Source organism: Argiope bruennichi, chromosome 9, assembly GCF_947563725.1.
Source record: "Argiope bruennichi chromosome 9, qqArgBrue1.1, whole genome shotgun sequence".
Lineage (NCBI taxonomy): Eukaryota > Metazoa > Arthropoda > Arachnida > Araneae > Araneidae > Argiope > Argiope bruennichi.
In genome coordinates, this window is record NC_079159.1 from 29,604,967 (window position 1) to 29,630,323 (window position 25,357).

The 25,357-nt window shown below is 31.7% G+C and overlaps 1 pseudogene; it reads left to right on the forward strand.

Annotated features, from left to right (window-relative positions):
• LOC129984911 (uncharacterized) lies at positions 1-22,716 on the forward strand (annotated as a pseudogene).
• The last annotated feature ends 2,641 nt before the right edge of the window (positions 22,717-25,357 follow it).

Genomic DNA, 25,357 nt, shown 5'->3' on the forward strand with positions numbered 1-25,357 from the left:
CAGTGTGTCACATTGAATTCCAGAAGGTAAGGATTTTCTTTTGCAGACATTTTTATTTAACTTGAGGTTTCATGTTTATAATGATGGTATTTTGCAATCGATTTTCTATTTAAGTCCAGAAGTGTTTTGAGGTTTCAAATTTTGAATACTTGCATACTGTCGATGAAAATACGCTATTTTAATACTTTCACAACTTATTTATTAACATATAAATTAATTTAATTTAATTTTTATTGGGTAAACAGGTGGCGCCATCTCATATTGAATTAGAAAAGTAATTAATTTCAAAATACCATAATATTTATGATATTAAATTATATTTAAATACAAAAGAATATAAAATAATTAAAATTAAAAAAGTATGCTTTTTAAGAAACTACAAATAAGATATATAAAAAATATTATTAAATACAAGCCACTTTTGGTGACCAACTATAAAATGGTTGCCAAGAATATTGGTTGTGTCTAATTTCAATTAAATATTTTATATATGACAAAATTCAATGATTCTCCCTAGAGAGTATTTTTAAGAATCTCAACTGTGACAGACATTAAAGCCGAATTCATTAAATAGCCTTACACTTGATTTATTTATTCTGTACATGAACCTTTTAAATGGAATCAAATCCCATAAAAACCACAGTACTATTAAAAATTCTATATCTGTTTATCTATTACAAGAAATACGTAGTCTCTAACGATAATAATTAAAAGAATAATTAGTAAAATCTTATCTTCTTAGCTTTCAATCTCGAGTTTCCAACTTTTAATGGAAAAAGAATTTTATTGAAACAAATCTATTTTATTGAAACGTTTATTGCAACAATGAAATCTTTTGTTAAAGAAATTAATATTTTAAAATATTTTTAAAAAGAATTTTCAAAATTCAACAAAACATTGCACTGTAATAAAATTGTTATCATTAAAACAGCATTATTAAAACTTCAAATTCTTGAAAAAAATCAGTTTTTTAACATAATAATTTTGAGAGTCATTGCGGAAAAACGTCAAAATCTTGCTTGATATTTTATTAATTAATTTTCCATTTGATACTTCAAAAATAATTGTCAAGTTGAGCATTTATGAATACATTGTTACTCTTACATTTTACCGAGGTAAGCAGGCGTAACAGAAAGTTAAAATATATTAATATAAAAGACAGCATGCAATTTGAAACAGATTATTAGAAGATTTATTGGCAGTATGATGTCATTAAATTCAATCCCATTAGGGGGATTCATATATAAATCAACAGATCAAGATTTAAGCCTATAAAAAAACAGTAATTTAATATATGTCACAAGTTAATCCTTAAAAATAATTTGTTGGTGACATCATGAACATTAAATTATATATAAGAAATTTTATTGGAATTACACACTACTAATATTCCTGGCAATCAGCTGACTGCTAAAAGCGAATATTGTAAAATAATTAAAAGGTTATATTATGGAATCAACATAACACAAACAATGATATCTTTTGCAGTTTTTGAAAACTTTCTCAATTTCGGATGTTCACTCTGTTTCATAAACACGATTTTTGAAAAAAATTTAATTTTATAGAATTATTTCCGCCAGATTTTTAGTTGATGTAGTAATTTCCATCATAGTGTTCATTACATACATCAAGCAAACGAATAAATACATGCTTACTTGACGAATGATTCAAATAGAGGCAATTATTGTTCGCATAATATATCAGATGAGTCATTTCTTGTTTTCATAATGCATCAAATGAATCAATTCTTGTTCTCGTAATAAATCAAATGAGCCAATTCTTGTTCTTGTAATACATCAAATGAGTCAATTTTTTCCTTCAATACATCAAACGAGTCAATTCTTGTTCTTGTAATACATCAAATGAGTCAATTTTTTCCTTCAATACATCAAACGAGTCAATTCTTGTTTTCAATACATCAAATGAATAAATTCTTTTCTAGTAATATATCAGATGAGTCAATTTAAATACAGATTCATGATGAGTCGTAAAATAAGAAAAAAAGACGAGAATTGGAAAGATAATGTATAGTTCATTGTAAGGCTATAGACAGTGCTAAACTTGTGCGCTTTTGATATTACGCGAGAGAAAAGCATTTGTACGTGCGTTTCCTAACTTTCGTATTTTACAAGATAATGATGCATCAAAGTGTTTCTCTATCTTCTTATTTATATCTAGAATTACAGGTGTACAAGAAAAGATAAATAGATAAAAAATATCAAAGGATTATAGATAAAGATTCTTTGTATAATCAGTCGGCAGATATCGAATAGAAAGAAAGATTGAAATCTTGATTACTATATTTCTTGGATTTTTTCATCATTATGGCAAGTCTAGAGCAATTAAGAGAAGTAGTTCCGATAGTAACCCTCGGTGATTATTTCACTTTAATATTTGCTATGACAACCATCTTGATTTTTAGTGCTAATCATTGGTGACTTGGTATCGTTCAGGATAAAGTCCACATTAAAGTAGATTTTAACTGAAAGAAGGTGCAAAACAAATATGATTACGAACTGCAATTTCTTTGCAAACCTTACAGTCTAATCTGAAACTAGAGAAAACGAAACACAGAATGGAATTTATATTAACTTTTTTACTTTATTTTATTTTTCACTTACATTTTTAAAAACTTTTTTAATTTACACTTTTGTTCGGTTCAGAATTTTTAAATTAAGATTTTATGCATATAAATAATTAATAATATAAAAATTATTTATTATTTAACAATAGAATTACGCATCTCTACTAATAATAACGATGGTTTGGTTATATTAACGTCCCGTTTGAAGCAACACTAGGGCTATTTTGGGACGGACCTCGTCATTTTGAACCGCGGTCAGATGACGGGGACGACACCTGAGCTGGCACCCCCTCTCCACACTACACCACACCAGTGGGAGGACGTTTGATCATGACGGATTTAGCGTGCAACAGGCCCCCTTACACGACGGTTCTTCGGTGGAATCGCATCACGAACTTGAAACCTTCCGGTTCCGAAGCCGAGACCTTACCACCAGGCCACCGCGGCCCCCAATAATAATGATGGATATGTGTATGTATGTATGTCTGTTAATGCACTACAAGCCAGACCATTTGATCTACCAAATGATACGTATATACTTCCAAAGGGTAGAAAAAGGCTCCTTGGAGTGGATTTTTTAAAAAATTTTAATTACAATTTTCGGCGGTCAAAAATTTAGCAAATCTTTGCGTTTTCTAATTGGAACTGTTGAAATTATTACAGCATAAAAAAAACTTAAACATTCCATTCCATTACATAAATTTTTGTCATATATTTTTTTTTCTATTAATCAATTTTATTTAAAAAACATATTTTAAGCTCATATATAACATTGCAGAAGAGAAACTCAGTTCAACATTGTTGAAATGGAATTCAAATCTTTTTCATTTTTGCTATAAATATTTCAACCAAGGTTTTCTCGTCGTTGATGCTCAAGATTTAGTCTTCAGGCTATATTTCAGTAATTTTTTTAAAACTTTTATTAAATTTGTAATTTTGCTTTAACCTCAGAATCAAGCAAAAGAGAAAATTCTTTAAAGTGCGTCCATTTTTTAATACTGCTGCTCTTTTCCGCGATATAAATACTGTATAAACATATAAGCAAAATATTAGAAAAATATGGTGCACAATAAAGAGTTTAAAAGTATTTTGTACATAAAAAAAAAAAGTTAAGAAATATTTTGAAAATAAAAATAATGAAGTGAAGAAATATTTTCTGCGGAAATCATTAAAACCAAGTTACATAGAATATTTAAATAAGATTTTTCGCAATGGTTAATTCCGGTGGACTAACTGTTTCCAAAGACGGATAATAAAAAATAAACATGGGATTATTTATTTTTCACTATCAAAGTTTTAAAATAAGATAAGTAACTCAACAACGATTACGAAAATTGTCTATTTCAAAGTTGTATTCCCTATTTCATTTTTGAAAAGTTAACAATATGCTAGCTATTTTTAGGATCTCATTATTGCATTTTCAAACAATTCTTTACACAGACAAAAATATTTAAAATAAGTAGGTATTCATTTTTATTGTTACATTCCTAATTAATTTATTGTAAAGGAAATCATTTTTAGTAAAATTAAATAATGATGAATATATTTTTTTCCAACCTTTGAAAGTTCGAGAAATTTTCATTTTAACTGCGGCAAGTTTCTATATTTCAATTTTATATCTCAATAAGGATTTCGTAATAACAGCTTTCAAATGAAATAGCATTTTCAGCATGTTGCTTTATAATTCTATTTTAGGTTTTATATGGAAAGTCAAATATTATTCGAAAATTGATCTTAAATTAATTTAATTTCTAAAATAAAAATATCATAATGATTAAAAATGTGGGTTTATTATAAAGATGATTTATAATTAACATATTACCATTTAAATCCCAATAATTCCAAAGTGTAATTATTTTTGAAATTTCAAGAATTCATTAAAAAATGGACGTAGCTACAATGTTTTTCAGAACAATTCAAGCAATTATGAACGTTTGTAATTATCTTGCAAATAAAGATATGAATATTAAATTTAAACACATTATCAAAAAAAAAAGATTTAAAATTTCATTTTCAAACATAATAAATGCCGTATGGGAGTTAGATACTTTTCCGTTATACGCGTGCAATTTTACAGGCTTTGGTGAATTTTTGGGTATAAACATATTATAATTATCATAGTTAGAGACAGATGGCAACACGCTGTAAGAATTTATTTTATTTTATTTAGAAAAAAAGTAAGTTAAAGACAATTATAAATAATATTACAAGAGAGGCAGAGATTTGCAAATATCAGTTAATTTGGCTGAAAACACTTCGGCTTTGGAATGGATATGACGCCACACAAACTCTACTAATAAAGAATCAAAATGTTTTCGCATCTTTTGCGATGAGCCTCTAGCAGAAAAGTAAATTGCGCCAATTGATAGATCGAGGGTGAGATTGAAAAGTATATTCTCATAGTCACATGAGCAAAATCAATCCTGTCAATCCATATCATTATTAAAAGAAGCATTATTTGTGCGTGTAAAAAAAGGTGTAACAACGAAGTCCAAATAAAATGAATGCTCAAGTAATAATCAAGTAAGATTTATTGTCACATGCTGAAACTTTACAATTGTATTCACATACATCTCATTGGCAATGTTTATTATCATATGCTTAAATTTAACTTCAAGTTCCTTTCCTTCTGTAAATATTCAGTATTGCAATTATTTTTTCTTATTGTTGTTTACGTCATATCAATTTTAATTACAGCAATTGTTTTGAATAACTTTGCATAATCATGGAACAAAATCCCGTAGCAGAATGAAATTTTCCGAGTCTTAAAAGACTTGTAAATAACACCTATTTTATTAATTACTAGCCGCCTTTGGCGACCAGTCGGTTCGCCAATCTTAATGTTCGTTTAAATTTTAATAATTAAATGTTTTACGCAATTACAACTTTAATAGATTCTTCATCAAAATATATTAAAACTTCAAATTTTGATAGTCATATAATTCACTCATAATATTATAAAGGCCTTCAGTCATAACGTAATATGTATCTCTCTAATTTTCTGTTACCTCTCTAAGAATTTATGCTTTAAATTAAAATGGAAAAAATTAATCTGCAATTAATATAATAATATTTTTTACTGAAACAAAGCATTTTTTTATAATATGATAACAGAGTCACTGAGCGTTTAAACTTTATGGGCAATAAAGAATATCTTTCTTAATTTATGTAATATCTCAAGAATTTGTCAACAAAATTTTCTCAGATTCATCATGAACAGATCGGTTTATTAACAATGTTTCATTTTAAATGCATCAAACACTAAGAAAATAAAATGAATCGTTTAAAATAATCGGTCGAAAACAGGTTTAAAAAAACTACTTAAAAAATGATGTACTTAAAACTGTAAGCATATACAAAAAATATATAAAACTAACATAAATACGATTTACTTACAAAAGCATGCAACTAACCTAAAAATAATTTAAATCATCCGATGATAGTGGTTGTCATGACAACAATCAGAACAATGCGCATGCGTGAATTTTCTTCGCCAGTTGGGGTAACGCTATGCAGATTATACATTTTTAATTTCCTTTATTCTGTGTTATTTTAATTCAAAAGTACTTCAGAATGAATCTGAAACATGGATTAATTAACAATGTTTAATTTTAAATGCATAAAACATTAAGAAAATAAACAGAATCGTTTGAAATAATCCGCCGAAAAATGTTAACCCTAGCCTTATTACTGCTGGGAGAAAAAAAAGCTGAAGTCTTACTCATTTGGCGGTGGAGAAAAAGGAAGATTTTTTTGGAGGGAAAGTTGGAGGTGGGGAAAATGGAAGATTCTTTTGGCGGGAAAGTTAGTTTTTAATTAATAATTAAAATTCTAATTAAAAATTCAAAAAAAGGGACCCCAGGTGCACATTCCCGACCTCTAAGGTATACATGTTCCAAATTTGGTAGCTGTATGTCAAATGACCTGGCCTGTAGAGCGCCAACACACACACACACACACACACATTAAGCTTTATTATAAGTATAGATTTAAAAATCCAACTAGCCAATCAACGCATGCTAATGTTATAGCATATAATATAAAACTGGAACTTAAAATATTTTCTATTTTTTTCAGTCGAATAATAAATACCATTCCAGTTTCTTTTAAATGCATAAAAATGTTAAGGTGCAATTCCAAATTAAGTAAAAAGAATCACAATTAGTAATAAAGATGAAAATATGTCTATATAAATTAATGCTGTCCAGCTCAGTAATATACAGTATTTTATAACAGTATATTATATTGATGAAGGGAAGAATCCTAATGCTTTATTGATGTTAATATTTCATTCAGGAGTTTTTGTGATCAAAATAGGAAGATTCGGCTTCTTTTTTTCATTTTAATAAAAAATTTTGGATTTTGTTGCATGCAAAATTAAGACTTAAGTTTAGAGACAAGGAGTGGTTTAAAATATTTAAAATACATCAGCTGTTTCCAGTGATATAATTGGATGTATAGACGGAAAATTCGTGAAATGCAATGAAAAATGAACAGAATGGTGTAAATCTTTTGAAATAATATAAGTTATATGCCTGAAAATATGAAATATAAAAGCATTTTGTGGAGGAAATTACGGAAAGCTTTAGAAACCACTAATCCTGGTGAATTAGCTGGTTATCAAAAGTGGATAGGATATCTTAAAGAGCAATATTAAATAATGTAATGATTTGTTTAGCTATTTATTTATAATTTAAAGACTGAAGAACAATAATAACTTTTCTAATAAATTATTTTATATCCATCCTCCTGAATTTAAATATGACTTTTGGAGTGAAAGCAAAAGAGCATTATTTTAGGTATTATATTCTCTCAAACCATCTGAAATAATATTTATTGCCTGAAAAATTTGGTATCTCGTCTGAGAGCTGTTTCCCTCAACGTAGAACGACACACTGTAAGTTGTTATAAATGGACTCTGATAAGTCAGCAGCTGTCCTTCTACCTCATTTAGAGGACTGCGTTACTATGGAGAAAAGTTTGAAACGGAAAACAAGTCATCGAGAAATAACAGGGTTGGTATTAATGCTATTGTGTTAAAACGTTTTTTTTCTACCGAATGATGTTGTCCCTATTATCACAAAATAACGAACAATATTGTTACGAAATTTCCGGGGTTGGTTAGTGGGAGTTATATGGTGTGGAGAACACTCAATCGCCAGGCGGCAGTAGAAAATAAAACAATGACGTTTATTTACACGAAGACACACAGCACAGCACAAAGACGACAACTATATAAAGCACAGAAGACGATTATCTTCAGCCGAGACGTGCAGCATACAACAGTATACACAGCAGCTCTACTCCATCGCTGATCCGCTAGTCCCTGGAAGACGAATTCTTCACCGTAGCTTTCGACTACTCTTTGACTCCACTGGCCCGCGACTCAATTCACCACGACGACTCTGGTTCACTCTACTCTGCTCTGCCGCTTCCGACTTCTCCTCAATTCACCGCTGGTTCACCACTCGACTCACCACTGCTGGGTCACGACTACTCGGCAGCTGCGGGCCACTCCTTTTATAGGTCTCAGGAGGCGGAGCTAGAAACCTCTCAACCAATCAGGAACGTTCGAGGCGTATCTCGGTTCCTACTGGACGGATCAGGAAAATTCTCGATGTTTCGGGTATATTCTATTTTGGCGCCAAAATCGCCAAATTCGTCGCCAAGCCGCCAAATGGTCGCCAAGTTTGTCGCCAAGCCCTGGGATCTCCTATGGAACCGACTATGCTGGGAAGCCGCATTACAGATTCGTAACAATATTGTTACGATATCTTTCCAACACTGCACGGCATTCAGAACATCAAACAACATCGTAGGAATATGGTGCAATATCTTGCGCTACTACAGTGGAGAATTTGATGTTATGAAAGGAGTAAAACCCATGACAATGTGACTTTAATCACATTCGTCTCCTAACTGATTAAAAAGATCCGTCTAGTATCATCCATTTCTTACATAGCATCGTCAACTATCAAAGTCAAGCTACATTCTATATATCTTGTTCTTTATCATTTCCACGCATTTTTGACTCCACTTGTATTATATCAACAGAAGAACCATTCAGTACGGTTAAATGGAAACAATGTTATCAATAAGTTTTACTTGATTTAAAAATGTATGATCTCACTCTTTTAATTCTATATAATCTTTGTTCGTCTTCAAATTTTAAACTTTCCATCGCGTGCCTTGGCATAAGTGATGACAGTTTCATTAGCAACACAAGTGGGTGAATTTAGGATTTATTTATGGATTAAATAATCGAATACTGTTTTCATCGATACAGTTAAATTCCAATTTAAATTCAAACTCATTTCTTGGAGTTCCCTCCGGAGCTCCTACCAACACACACTTTTACCTGCATTAGTCACACACTTTTACATAACTGTTTCTGTCTCTTCACTTCAACAATTTTCAGGCGTAGGGTCGGAAAAGCTCTTTGGAGGTTAGCGGCATGACAATTTCCTTCGAAATTTTTCATGTGCCTTGAAACCTCCCAATGCAAAAATATAGATATTAAGACCCTTTATATTCTTTCAGCTTTTGTACTATCATTCCAAAATGACAAGCATCAGTCTGCTTGGCATTTGCTTTGCCTTCTGCGTTGCATTCGTTTCAGCAGGAGTGATCTCTACTTCACAACAAGTGGCCAGTGAAAATTTCCGAAAACTGGCTCTGGCAAACAATGAGTTGGCTTTCATTTTGCATCGGAAGTTGGCATCTGATTCATCTAAAAATGTTTTCTTCTCGCCCTTCAGCATATCTACAGCTTTTGGCATCCTGCTTTACGGTGGAAGAGGGAACACAGCTGAGGTGAGAATCTCTTAAATTTCATCGATTAGATTTCAAATATTTATTGCTGTGGTTATATGTTAAAACTCTTTAACGGAAGCATAGAAGATTCGATCTATGAAGGCACAGTAAATAAAAGGTGGCATATTTCTATAAAGGTTCATTTTTATGACGTGAACGCTCAAGTATTCAAAAGAGTTTTAAATGTGCCGATCTTTTATAACTTATGATTTGTTAGATTGCTATAAGTCGGAAGATAACAAATTTATAAGTCACAGAATCAAAAAATTTGAACGAATCAGAGCATTAATTAATCTATTTTTCGATTTTAATTTCGTATTATTTAGTTATAAAATGCTTAAGACTTGTTTTTAAAAATATTTCATTTATATGAATACAAAAACGAATAAAAAATGTTTCAGATGTCAAAACGTTGCTTCCATTTAAAATATATAAATTAATGTATTCAAATATATGTCTAAATGATTAGATGCTTATTATTTCAAATCCGTAGGTTTTTGAATATTTTAGAAATTTGTACTAATGATAATTACTGAAATAGCAATCAGTATTAGTTCAAAAAATTCGACTACAAATTGTTAGTGGAGACCATTGTAATATAATAATTTATTAACTTTTAGATTGATGTTTCACGACGAATGGAATATTATAGTATTCATATCATTTTCAATCACAATAATAATGAATGCTAAAACATTCATATCCATAAACATATTAGTGATATGAAACTTGGGATCATTGAAATAGAATCAAATTAACCCTAAATGGTATGAACAATCTTAATCCCCCCTTGTGGTTTCTGCACTCTATACTAGAGAATATTTTTCTAGGACTTCTCTTTTCTGTATATCTTTTAATTAATATATGGCTTAAAAGCCTTTTTCAAAACTTTTGTAAGAAATTAAGAGACATGATGTCATTACAAACTTTCAAAAAAAAATCTGACATGATAAGAAGAGAATAATATGCAAGATTATAATGCAATATCTCTAGTGTAAAAAAAAAATTAAGACCAAACACTATATGATCAAAATTTATATTAGAAGAAAAATGACAAAGTTTTATTTTGTAATAGATTGCTGATTTCGTATATTTAATATAATATTTATCAGTTGAAATAGGAATTTATTCAAATTAGGAACATTTAATTTCTTCGTCTATTTAATTAACACTCTATTGCATTCACAAGAATTGAGACAGGCTTTGGGCCATGAGAAAGCAGAGTTGTCGAACGATTTCATCCACGAGACCTTCAGCCATTACTTTGACGAGGTCCTGAAGAGTAGAGATTCCTCTGATGGATATGTTCTGAACTCGGCGAATTCCATTCTTGTTGATAAACACTTGGAGCTGCTTGAGGAGTATAGACGCCAGGTTCAAGAGTTGTACAAAGCAGTTGTACGAGATGTGGATTTCGCTAAGGAAGCTCCCAGTATAGTTGAAGAGATCAATGAGTGGGTGAAGGAAAAGACAAATGGGAAAATCGAGAAACTCCTTAGCGAACTCAGTCCGGCAGTTCTCAGTTGCAGTCTTACTGAATGTTGTGTACTTCAAGGGAACCTGGAAAACTGAGTTTGATCCCAATAAAACAAGACATGAGGTCTTTTACGCCAATGGACTGGAATCGGAAGCAAAGTAAGGATGAGAATTAGTGAGCTTCATCAAGGATATTGTCAATTAGTTTAGAAATGGATGCGCTTGCTATTCAGTGCATATTAGAGCACATGATGAGAGATGTTCATTATGTTTAAACGTCAATATTAAGATTAATACTGATGGGCTGATTTGTTTTCATTAAATTTTAGTCCCATTTTGGAGCTACATATGGGTTATTTTAGGCCTTATCTTATACTTTTTAAAGATTGAGGAGGGAAATTTAGTTTAGAAATAAATATACAATTATTCATTGCAAGAAATTTATTTTTTGGAGATTATAGAAAATATTCTATAATTTTATTTATAGATTACAGAAACATTTGAAATTAATTTATTTTTCCAAGAATGTGATTGGTTGGTTGGATGTTTTTTTTTTTGGCGTTAGAAATATTCTTGATTAAGCATTTTTCCAAGGGGAAGCATGATTTATACATGGGGATAAAGGTGGAACAAATCTGTTCACACTAGGACACATATACGAAAGTCTTCGAAATTTTTTCACTCAGAGATTCTTATAGGGATATCTTTGACACATGTCGATTCAGGAAAGGGAGTCTTGGATGGAATGCTTGGAACGATAGGGATTTTTAATCTCTGCTCTTGAATATCTAGAACTCTGTCAATTTTTAAAGCATATGTTAAAAATATTAAATAAAAAAATGTGTCTTGTACGAGGAAATAAGAGAATTTTTTGAATAAATTATTATGATTCAAGATAAAAAATAGAAAATTAATTAGGATTTAAATCATATTAAAAAGTTACATTTCATATATATATATATATATATATATATATATATATATATATATATATATATATATATATATATATATATAATTTTATGTGTGTATAATACATTTCTTCAGTATTAAAAAAAATTATTTAATCCTATCTTGCTTACTCCAATGTTTTCTGTTCTTTTGAGAAGAGTGCCCTTAATGCACATGAAAGCGGAATTTCCTTTCGGTTTTTTCAAGGATTTTCAGGCTCTTGAACTGCCTTACAAAGTAGAAAACGTCAGCATGCTGATTTTACTGCCAGAACAGCGAGATGGTCTGAAATCTCTTGAAGAGAGTCTCACTCCTCAAACACTGCTCGATATTCAACATCGATTGCGCAAATTGGAAGTAGATGTCTCGCTGCCAAAATTCAAACTGGAATTCGAAAAAGAACTCTCATCGGAGATACAGGCCATAGGCGACAGGAAAGTTTTCAGTTCTCGGGCAGACTTCTCAGAAATGACTTCTAGCGGAAGTATGCCAGTCAGTGAAGTCATACACAAGGCAATCATTGAAGTGAATGAGGAGGGAAGTGAAGCCGCCGCCGTGACAGGAATCATTATGGTAAAAAGCAGCTTATTTAAATTGGAATTCAGAGCTGACCACCCATTCTTGTTTACCATTGTGGATAAAGGCAGTAATAGCAACATGATATTATTCTTGGGTCATGTAAATAATTTGTAAAAAGCTAAATAAATTGAATGAGTTTACTATTTTACGTGTTCTTGTTTTCTTAAATTCTTGACACGTTACAGGTTTATTGATGTGTTATGCCACATGTATCCTAGTGTCCTGGATAGAAAAGTGTTAACAATTCTAGAAATGAAACTTCTGCAACTAATATATAGCAATGATAAATGTGTTACGGAACCGGATACAATCTCATACCATACTTATAATTTAATAGAAAGCTGTCGATCATTTTTTTACTTTTGAAATTTCAACACTAAAATACAGCAAGTGCATAAAAGTTTAATATAAATTTTGCTATAAATTTATATTAAACTTTATATTTAATATGAAAAGTTTAATATAAATTTTTAATTCAATAATTATCATAGATATATGAATTTAGAGGAAGGAGAAACACTCTTTCAAGTGTGACAGTGAGATTATAAAATTGACAATGATATTTGCAAGATGTGCAACATAGTAGGTACAATATAAATTAACAGCAACCTTTAAAACACATAATTAATGTTAAAATGACTTATCACCTGAAGCTGCTATGTATGGTGTTAAATGGATCGCATGCTTTGTTAACAGGTTTATCACAAATTATGCGAAAAATCTCGAGGAAACGATTACATTTTTGTTGTTTTTGTTCTTGTTTATTGTTTAACATCTGATCTACTGTTCACTGAGATTTATTTAAATTTATTTTGATTTTAAAATAAAATTGAAAATCAAATTTTCATGAATTTTTTTACCATATTTCTTATATCTATTGAAATACATTTATATAACTTTCTTGGAAAAATGTTTTAAATTCACAAAAAATGAAATGTCATTACAATGTATTTTATAAAATAAAAACCGTAAATGAGTAAATGTCAAATTAAGAGTACAATATTATTTTCAAAAAAGTGTTGTAAATGAAATATTTACAATTTGAAATTTTGAAAAGTGAATAAGGTTATATGTTATTAACCTTCAAATATATAAAGACATATTATTTATCATTAAATCAGAACATCATTTGAAATTAGGCTTATTTACTAAATACTTAAGCGTTTATGATGAAATATATCCGTGTCAGAGAAATTTAATATTGAAAAATTAATTTCAAATTAGATATATCCGTTTCTGCATAACTGAAGTGAAAGATATTAAACGAAACACAAAATAGTAATTCATTGTCATAAACCATTATAATAATAAATTGGCTTTTGATCATTTCTGCCCATAAATAAAGAATAACTGTTTTCTTAGCGAAGAAAAGTGATAAAAGGATATTGAGGCAAGCGATAACATATCGATAACGTAAATTGATTCTTTCCCACCTGTTGTAAATTCCCAGAAGAACAATGTATATAACAGAAATCACATTTGATATCAGTCAGTCCTTCACCTTGAAATCGTAAAGGTAAGATGCATTTCTTTGCTAAAACTGTATTAGGAAGTTGGAGTTTAAATTAAGTTTTGAATGAATGTTTTTACTTGTTTTTATTTAATTTTATTTGTTTCTTATTTATTTTAATAAAAGCGTGTTTCTTACTGTAAATAATCGAATGGGTGGAATCTTAGTAAAACATTTTACTCTCTGATGCATCAAAGTTCTGAATATTAGAGAATTGTGTGTTCCTGGTAATAACGGTTTCAGATCTAAGTTATCTTTTAATCAATCAAATTAAATTATGACTCCACATAAAAGCTGCTGTTTGAGCTAGATTGCATATTATTTATAGTAAAGATTTAGGGAATGTTACAAAATAGTACAATTTTAAAAAAATTTATTCAAAACGTGCTTTTATTAATATACTGAAAATTAAAAAACAATTTTTTAAATGAGAATGAAACAACCAATTTCTATATCTCTGCAACTTTGTGAGAATGCAGTGAAAGCCTAAAATACCTCAAAATAAAATTCATTTAACACTCTCCAGCTAGAACTTTTTGCAAAGTTCCGACGGCTAATTTTGTTCATTAAAATATAGGAATGCAAAGCACAAAATTTACTGCAACATAATACATTTAACTCTTAGCATTTTTAAAATTAATTCGATGCATAATTATTCACCTAATACAAGTTCATGCTTATGGCTCCAAAATATATGCAGTTATTTTAGGTTAAATTTGAACTTTAGAAAAATTAATCTGCATCTTCTTACTATTCTCTAGGTATTTATAACTAGGTTGTGACTTGAAAACTATTTTTGAACAAAACTTTCGATTCGTTTTCAATATTTCTTCTTTTCATGATAAGTAGTAAAAGAAATCCCCAACCCAATGATGCGAGATTTACACATCAGAATTTTGGATTTTCTCTTTTGATTTGAATAACATAGTTATTAACATATAAACTATCAATCAAAAAACAATCATTGTGAAATTCTGTTATAAATAAATATTTTCGGAAGCAAACTAATAAAAGATTCGTTGTATTTAGAGAGCGCTAATGCTGCTACAACTAAAACATAAATAAACTTAAACAATAGGTTCAAATCCAAAAGATTAAAATTCAAAATGGATAATTCTGAAATTATTTTTGAAGTTCAAAATAGTGGAAAAACGCAAATGCAGCTTCATTCCAGCCAAGTGTAGGAATAAGAAACTATCCTTGTGAAAGTCTACAGGCCGGATTCATCATTTCTTCTTCTTCTTCTTTTTTTTTTTTGGTTCCTTTATTGCATCTAAACTTAATATTTATTTCTAATAGTTAACATATTGTCATAGCGCCATGTTGATTTCAATGGTAAACGACCAATTTCCCCATGAGTACCACTCGCGTAATCATGTCGTTACTATTTCGCTCAGTGGAGTAGAGGTTGTCGGCTGTACCCAAGAAAGGCCATTATCGTCATCGGATTTTAGAGTAATATTATGTTTGTAATTAGATAAAGATAAAATTTAACCAGTTAACTGCGTTCAACGTGCATTCACGCTAATCTAAATTTTCATTTTGGTGGGATAGATGGGTATGCACATTAAGTAAAATTTTTTAAAAAAACACATTCTATATAAAAATTTGAAGTTTCAGTATGAAGTGATACAAATGCCATTTAGTTGCATCTTTTATTTATAATACTAGCAAATCTGCTATAAATTAAAAAAATATATAATAGGTTGAATTCTTTGCTATAGAAGCTATTCCGCGTACAATAGCTCTGTACAAAATGAGTTGATATTTTTCCTATTACTTCGAGAATTCACCAAACTTGTATATCAGGATTTCAAGACTTTATTCGTATATCGGGTAAATTAGATATCTTCTTCTTGTGTACAGCCGAACACCCTGCCCCACTGAACGAAGCAGTATCGACAGAATTTGTTGTGGCCGGCTTCTGTCTTTATCATAATCCTTCCATATTACTGGCAAATTTTCCGAACTGGCAACTCTTCGAGGCGGTTAGCCTTCAGCCACAGGTTGTCAATCTCTGACCGTCCTCCTCATCTTTCCCTAGACTTGTCATCCTGATTTACGCTGGTATATCAGGTATAGATAGTGATATGAGGTAACCAGATAAGAAAAATGCACGAATTAGGTAGGCCCTTAGTAATTTCTAGTTTGTGGAAACAACTTTATACTCATAAGTTTAAAAAAGAATTCTTTTTTTTTTTTAACTGTTGTCAACATGAAAATTCAACGACCGAGTACAGCTGCTAACTACAAGTAGGAATGAAAGTCGGATCAATTTCTCCCCTTGACCCTACTTTTCGCTTTCCTACCCACTCTTATGCGTCCTTAATGTTAGTGTGTCGCATTGTGGAGAGATTTTGTTTTTCTGTGCAGCAAAAAAACTAACTGAAAGTAAGCATGGTCTTAAATTCTTTTCTTGTGAGATGCAAGCTGGAAACTTGATGAAGTTCACATAGAGTGAGAGTCAAAAGAAAGTAAGCAGCCATGATTGATTTAGAAAATGTGTTATTACAAATACATTATTGACTTATAATATGAAGTAGATGTATACAATTATTAACTTATTTAAGTAGAATCGAATAACTTATAAACATTCAGTTTAAATAAAATACATAAAGAAATAACTCAACTTGAACTTAAGAACATCCAATTTTATGCGTGATAGAAAAGTAAACGCTCATAACTCTTTCTCCTTCAAATGTTTTAATTTTATAGATATTACCCCTTTTCTCTTTGAGGATCTTGATATGAGTTAAAGTAGTATATTCTGCCTCAATTTATATAAATTTCTAGAAAAATCTAGGATATTTTGCGATGGGAAAACAAATAGCACTAGAAGCAAGAAAATCGATAATAAATGTAAAGTAAAACAGTAAATCCTTACATGAAATAGAAAAAATTATTTAAAAAAGCCATTGCACAGTCAAGAAAATTCTTGACAAATATTCCAAATACAAACACATTAAAGATTTTCAGAGAACATGGAGACAAAGACGACTTACTAATCCAGAAGTAAGAGAAGTAGTAGGAGAGATCAAAGCTAATCCAGCTGCAAATGCTATTAAAATATCTCAAAGCATCTCACAAAGATCAACGAAGACAATAAGTGCAAACACTGTAAGCAAGACTCTTCATGAACATGGGTTACATGGCAGGATTCCATGTAAGAAACCATTCACCACAAAATTGAACCAGAAAAAGCATTTACTGCTTGTCAAAAAGTATTTTAATGAGGATTTTGACCTTTGTAATAATGCTTTATTTAGTGATGAGAAAAAAAAACTGATTTATTTGGCACACAGAAGTTCGCAAAAATATGGAAACCAAAAAATGAAGAATCCAGTTATAAGTATTCAGTTAAGTCAATTATGCATGCGGGTGTATCCGTTAATATCTGGGGGGTGGGGTGGTAGCAACAGGGGTCTGAAATTTAATATTTGTGGTATCTACAATGAATAAAATGGACAACCTACATATTTTAAAAGATAAGTTTGTCACTAGTGTTGTGAATTTGGGATTGTCAGAAAGCTAGATCTTCCAACATGATAATGATACCAAACACACATCAAAGATTTGAAAAGAATAGTACAAACACTGTGGAGCATCTTCCACAGTCACCTGATCTAAATCTCATCGAGAATATGGACATATTTTAAGAAAAATGTGCACCAAAGAACCATTTCTAATAAGGAAGAGTCGAAACAAAATTGTCATAGAAAAATGGCAAAAAATCCCTTTTGAACTAACAAAAAAATCTTGTCGCAGTTATACATAGACAATTAAAGACAGTGATGAAATCTAAAAAGACTACAGACACAATATTAATATTACAGCTTTCATTGTTTTTATCGGTGTCAGTGTTCTCTGTTTACTTTTTTTGACGCTTGAAATCTGATGCCTTTCTACTTTAGTTGAATTATTTCTTTTTGCAATTTGATTCTATTAAACATTTACATGTTGTTACATCCTGCATGAATAAGTTAACAATTGTATATATCTACTTTATAAGTCAATAATATATTTAAAATAAAACTTTTTCTATATCAATCATTCATTTGACGCTCACTGTATCTGGTAAACACACTTAGTAATTGGATAATTTTATTTACAACTTCATTTATAGATTTTATTAGTGTAAAATACAGATAATTGGAGCTTGATTTATTCTAAGATGTTAGACATTTTCAAGTTCGTGTTATAATACATTAAGATTATAAGAGTTCAAATTAGAGACTCTTTATGAAAAACTGAACATTTATTATCTTAATATTTGCCATACTTTCACTAGTTGTAGAGGCCTTTCTTATTGAATAAGACATAGTACAAATAATTACTCCAAAACCTCCTTTCTTATAATCATCTTAATTAACCCTCTTAAGGTACTTTGACATTTGGATGGTGCAGTGATTGATATTCAGTTATTTTATGATGTTTATTTGAGAATAAATCCAGAAAGACGATTTTATATTGCTCATTGAAAAACATGAGAAATAGAGTTAACGGAAGGTGAGACCACTACCACAACTTGAGGCAAAATTATTGGTTTCTCACCAACTCACCGTTTTCTGAGAACGAGGATGTAAGAACTGAAATAGGGTGAGTTGAGCTTCGTATTGTGGAGAAGTCAGTAGGAAATGAGAGCAGTGAAGAAGGCAGGATTTGTTACATCCAACGACATCAAGGTCGTTTGTAGAGGAGAATATTAGGTGCAATGGCCGATTTCAGATAGATAGTTAATCCCATAAGAATACAATTTCAACATTGCTATGACTGTAGTTTAAATTTCAAGGATGGAAAATTAAATTAATATTTGAGTGAGATAATTCCCAATTATTCTCCTATGTTCACATCTCCAGCATTGTATATATATATAATGTATATAAAAATATATACATGAATTGTATTTTATCTATATTTGCATATAAAAGAAATTTTTGAACTCTATTTTATATAAAACTAAAAATAAAGAATAATTTATTCTGAACTGTTGAAATACTTTCGTTTACTACATGTTTGATGAAAAACATAGTTATATCTTGTTAAAATATATTGGAATAAATAACAAAAGCCTCCTTCAGATTACTTCCAAATATTAAAGAACAAATTATACGAGAACTGATTAAAATATTACAAAATCTTTCATTTCCAACTCTCCTTTCAGATCGGCCCTAACTATGAGAAGCATCAGTGTATTCGGTATTTTTCTCGTCATCTGCATCGTAGCATGTGCCGGAGATATCTCTACTGCAGAAGATGTGGCCGAGGAAAATCTTCGAAAATTAGCCCTGGCAAATAACGAGCTCGCTTTCAACCTGCATCGGAGATTGTCCTCTGGGTCTTCCAAAAATGTGTTTTTCTCACCCTTGAGCATTTCCACAGCTTTCGGCATGCTTTTTTATGGAACAAGAGGAAATACAGCTGAGGTGAGATGAATGAGTTTGATTTTTAGCTCCCCGTCACCAAACTGCTAAAAATCAAATCGATTTTATTCCCAAATCGTTCTTTCTTTTTTCCCAAATGTATTAAATATGTTAATACATGTTTTCAGAATGCATTCATTTATTTCTTTTTCAATATATTAGTTATCTAGATTGAAGATATTAGTTATCTAGATCAGTCCCTATTAGTCTTTTTAGAACGCATTTAATCCATAAACCATATATAAAAGGTTTATAAGAAGAATAAAGGTATGTAGCCCAGTTAAATTGTAATTTAGCATTCAAAAATATATAAAAGCATGTCTATCGCTTTAGTGAGTTGGAATAGCAGTCCAAAACATGCCTCTGTAATATGCAGACTTATACCACAACAAAGAAGGTGAGTGGGGTATGGAAGTTTAAATACCGTGTATTCTCGTTTAAATAAAAGACTGCAAGTCTGAATGGGAGGAATAAAATAAGAAATATTAAAGTATTAATAAACCGTAAAATGAATCGTCTAATCTTAAGATTACTTAATTAAATATATAAAAAATTAAAAATGCTATGTTCATGGCATAATCTAAAAAATTATTATGCGAACTTCTCTTCCACACCTAGTACCGTTAATTGGCTCTGCATCGTATTTGTTTCAACTTCTAAATTTAGCAATTTCGCACACGATATCACTGTAGTAAAAAGAAATCAGAACCAACGTTAATTTTTATTTTGTTTTGTTTTTATTACATTTTCATAGTGAGATTGATTTCTTTAATATTCATCCCGCTAAAGGTAACGCTGTGCAAGTATTTAAAAGTAATATTATAACTACTATTGCTGATATTTATATAGATAATAGAAGGACCCTATTACATGAATTTTCTAATATTTTTACAGGAACTGAGAAAGGTTTTGGGTTACGAGAAAGCGAAATTGCTCAACGATGTCGTCCATGAGACTTTCCATCGTTATTTTAGCGATGTCTTGAAGAGTGGAGATTCCTCAGACGAATATGTTTTGAACTCAGCCAATGCCATTCTTGCTGATAAAAACCTCGAACTAATTGAGGAGTACAAACACAAAGTGGAAGAGTTGTATAGAGCAGCTGTACGCAGTGTAGATTTCTCAAGAGACGCTCCCAAAATAGTTACCGAAATTAATGAATGGGTCAAGGAAAAGACAAATGGAAAAATCGAAAAACTTTTTAATGAACTGAGTGCAGACACTCTTCTAGTCTTACTGAATGCAGTGTATTTCAAGGGTGCATGGGAGACTCAGTTTGATCCTAAAAAAACAAAAGATTGCGTCTTTTACAATAATGGGTTGGAATCGGGAGCAAAGTAAGTAGAATATATTGTAAAATTATGTATCAATTTCGGTGAATCTTGATAAAATTTAGCTTACTAACACAATAGACGTTGTTAAAAATTTATAATCATGCCTTCCAGCTCAGTAAGTCTTCTGGAAAGGAAAATAGTTCTATGGATGTTATTTTTAGGAATGCCATCAATTACCCACCATTATAGACAACAAAAGCTGCATTAGAACATGGGCTACAACATTTGTTCTTAGTTTAGTTTAGTTATATTAATGTCCCGTTTTAAAGCAACACTAGGGCTAAATTGGGACAAAACTCGTCATTTTGAACCGCGGTCAGATGACGAGGATGAAACCTGAGCTTCCCCCCCCCATTTCCACCCCACACCACATCAGTAGAAGGACATTTAGCACGGACGTTTAACGTGCACCAGACCCGCTTACACGATGGTTCTTCGGTGTAATCGGGTTTCGAACTTGAAACCATCCAGTTCCGAACAATATTTGTTTCAAACGTTTCTATATACTCTCGTGTAAATTATATTAAAAAAATAAAGCTAAGATAAAGATATGATAGTCAATCAGGACAAAATCAATGAAAAATAACAGACTAATGGAGAGACGTGAATAGTTTACCGAAGTCTGAGGTCTCTCGCCTGCAAGTTCTTTTTGAATTCTTTGTGCTGATAAGTTTATTTATAGCTGATAGCGTGCTTCTATTTACTGCGAGTGCTAATCTTGTGTACCTTTCAGTTGTCTTTTGCTACTATGTTTTTCAGCATTCGTTTAGAATAAAGCCTCCCTATTTACTATTGAACCTTTTAAACTCTTTTATCATCATACACTTTCGAACGGTAAGCTGAACTTGGAAAATTCCCATAATCATGTTCTTCTCCAGGAGAATCCACATATTGATATGCTAATATAGGGAATTTTTTTAGAACTACTAATTATATTGAAAAATAATTAGTCGTTCTAAAAGTACTCATTTCTTTTTTCATGACATTTATTTCCACTGATGGTACATATTTTTATCGACTTGAGAAAAAGAATACATCAAGGAGTTTTTAAAAATCAAAGTAGTTATCAAAATATTTAAATAATTAGGGATCCAATAAACTAGCCTTCCAGCCTCAGCTATTGTTGCGATTTCATGTTTCACACAAAAACTCATGATCTATAGATACGTTATTAAGGGTGCTATCTGCCCTCCACCACCCTCCATTTTTCAGATAAATGATAATCTAAAAACATATTTGAATTGTAGTTTAAGGAGATATTATCCCTTTTTGGTATTAATAAATAATTTCACCGATTTGTTTAGTAGCTTGTGTGACATTTTAAAAAGTAATTTTCAAACACTGTATTACCTAAGTAATGGCTGCTTAAAATATCGCTTTAATTTCCTTTAACGCTTTGGTGTCTTATAGAAGATATTTGCAATGAAATCAATGTAATTACTGAACCAAAATGAAACATTTATTAAAAATCTTATATTATTTTCCAGGAATGTGTCGATGATGCACATGAAAGCTAAATTCCCAGTGACCTATACGGAGGATTTCCAAGCATTAGAGCTGCCTTACAAAGGAAACGTCAGCATGCTGATATTACTACCAAAAAAACGAGACGGACTTCAAGCCCTTGAAGAGAGTCTGACCCCCGAAAGATTAGCAAAAGTCCAGGAGCAGATGCACCCATTTAAGATGTTAGTTTCTTTGCCAAAGTTCAAGCTGGAATTTGAGGAAGAGCTCTCTGAGCACTTGCAAGCCCTCGGCGCCAAACAAATCTTCAATGCTGGAGCAGACTTTTCTGGAATGACTCCTAATCGGGGTGTGTCTGTGAGCCAGGTCCTCCACAAGGCCGTCATCGAAGTGAATGAAGAGGGAAGTGAGGCTGCTGCTGTGACGAGTGTAATTATGATGAGAAGTGGCCCTTTATCTTTCACTGCTGATCATCCTTTTCTGTTTGCCATAGTGGAGAAAGGTAGCAAGAGTAACATGGTTTTGTTCATGGGCCGCGTAAATAATTTGTAAAAATGCATTCTAAAATAAATTTGTGCTCTTAGTTTTTTTGCGATAATAAATTGTAGTCAACACTTGCACATACATTGAGGTATCCGACTTGTTCAATGAATAATGAAATCTTTGATTCCTAAGTCTGTAATTTAGTCAGAGCAGCAACTGATTTAAAAAGCAAAATCACTTGGACGAGTTTGAGTATTTCAAATATTATTTACTTTGTATATGGATAAAAATATCTTAAATAAAATATGTCTAATTAAAACTTCAAGTCCATAAAAGGATTGATTTATTAATATTTCTCTGAACAATGACGTGTCTATGTTGCAAAATAATATGAGCTTTTGGTGCGTGGTTTAACACGCATTGCCAAATTTACTTTAAATTAATTAAAACATTTTTACTTAATAAAAACTGCCAGCCATGTAAATAACAAAAATAAATTTTAATTACAAATTAAGTTAACAAATATAGAATATGATACATTGGCCGTAATTCCATCGCCCAGCAGGAGACAGACGTTCTAAGCCAGCTGGCGAAGGCAGGACGTGAGTCACTCGTATCCGTTGGAGAGCAAAGTTCATCTCCAAAGGTATGATTGATGCTTATCGCCAGTTGGCGAAACAAACAGTCATTTATCGCCTGTTTGGCCGCTGCACACTCCCTCCCCAGTCTCATTGGAAATGGACATAACGACGTGGGGGTTGAATTGTCGCCCTGTACGAGTTGTTTGTCTTGCTGGAACGACGATGGATGTCTTAGCTGGAAGTGTTTTGGTGCACTTAGTAGTGAAACTTGCTTCTTGTTTGGCCGGTGGTATACTGGAACACTCAGGAGGAATAATAAAAGCAGGTTTCAGACGGTCTATAGAGATGGTATGGGAAGCTCCCTTGATCTCGAGATCGAAAGTTTTCTGTCGTCTGACAAGAACTTTGTAAGGTCCATCATATGGTGCTTGTAGAGGTTTACGAACACCGTCGTGTCTCACAAATACATGTGAGCACTCGTTGAGGTGAGGATGTACAAAGATTGTTCTTTGTCCATGACAGGAAGTTGGCACTGGTCTCATCGTTGCAAAATGGTGTTTCAAGTCCTCCACGAGCTGCTTGGGTGATGCGTCTCCTGGTGTTGGATCGAAAAATTCTCCTGGTAGTCGCAGAAACTTGCCATATACCAGCTCAGCTGTCGTCGCTTGCAGATCCTCTTTGAAGACGGACCGGAATCCTAGTAACAAGGTGGGCATTGCTGCAGACCACTGATCTGTGTTGTAGGCTTTCAAAGCTGCCTTTAACGGGCGGTGGAACTCTTCGATCAGACCATTAGCCTGAGGATGATAAGGAGAAGATCTGATCCTTTTAATTCCTAGTAGCTGAGAGAGAGCACGGAACAAATCACTCTCAAACTGTCTGCTTTGGTCAGTAGTAATTCTTGCAGGACAACCAAATCTGGCTATCCAGTGCTTAAAAAAATTTTGTGCTACTGTCTGTGCGGTCATGTCTGGAATTGGTACGGCTTCTGGCCATCTCGTGAACCTATCTATCATTGTTAAACAATAATAGTTTCCTTGAGAAGGAGGTAGAGGGCCTACAAGGTCCAGGTGCACATGTTCGAATCTCTGTGATTGGTCTACAAATTTTCCTACTGGGGTTTTAGTATGACGAATTACCTTCGATTTTTGACACGGGATGCAATGCTTAACCCAATTGTTGCAGTCTTTTCGAATGGAAGGCCAAATAAAACGCGATCGAATTAATTTTGAAGTGCTGCGAATGCTAGGATGAGATAAATTATGCAGTGATGCAAAAATTTGCTGACGAAATGATTCAGGAATATAAGGTCGAGCTGTACCTGTTGATACATCACAATAAATGGGAGTTTCGGAATTTGGAAAAGCAATTCTTTTAAATTGTAATGTTGCAGAATTATCGATTAAATTTTTTAATTCAGAATCAATTTGTTGTGCTTGTGCAATTTCGTTATAATCTATGGGATTTGGAATGTTTATTGCGTTTATCCTCGAAAGTGCATCTGCTAATATATTCTCAGAGCCTTTTATGTGGTGAATATCGGTGGTAAACTGAGATATAAAATCTAATTGTCTAGCCTGTCTCGGAAAGCATTTGTCCAAGCGTTGTTGGAAAGCGTACGTTAACGGCTTATGATCCGTAAACAAAGAGAAATTTCTAGCTTCAAGCATATGCCTAAAGTGTTTGATGGCAGCATAAGCTGCCATCAAACTCTTTAACTCTCTAATAACTCTCTGTCGTAAGCGCTATAGTTTCTTTCAGTTGGGGAGAGTTTCGGAGAAAAGAATGTGAGTGGTTGCAATTCTTCATCAACTAATTGAGACAATGACCCACCGATTGCAAAGTCTGAAGCGTCGACTTGTAAAATTAATGTGGCATCTGGTTTTGGATGTGCCAATAAAACAGCATTTGCAGTTAATTGTTTACAATTTTGGAATTCTTCTTCCGCTTTATCTGACCAGTCCAATTTCGTTTTATCATTCTTTTTTGCGCCTTTTAAATATGAAGTTAAATGTACCTGATGTTTTGCTATGTTCGGTAAAAATCTACGGAAAAAATTTAAAAAACCTAAAAATCTTTGAAGATCTTTAACTGTTTTTGGTTGTGGATATTTGAGAAACGGTTCCACTTTATGGGGTAAAGGTTTAGTGCCCGAACTAGTA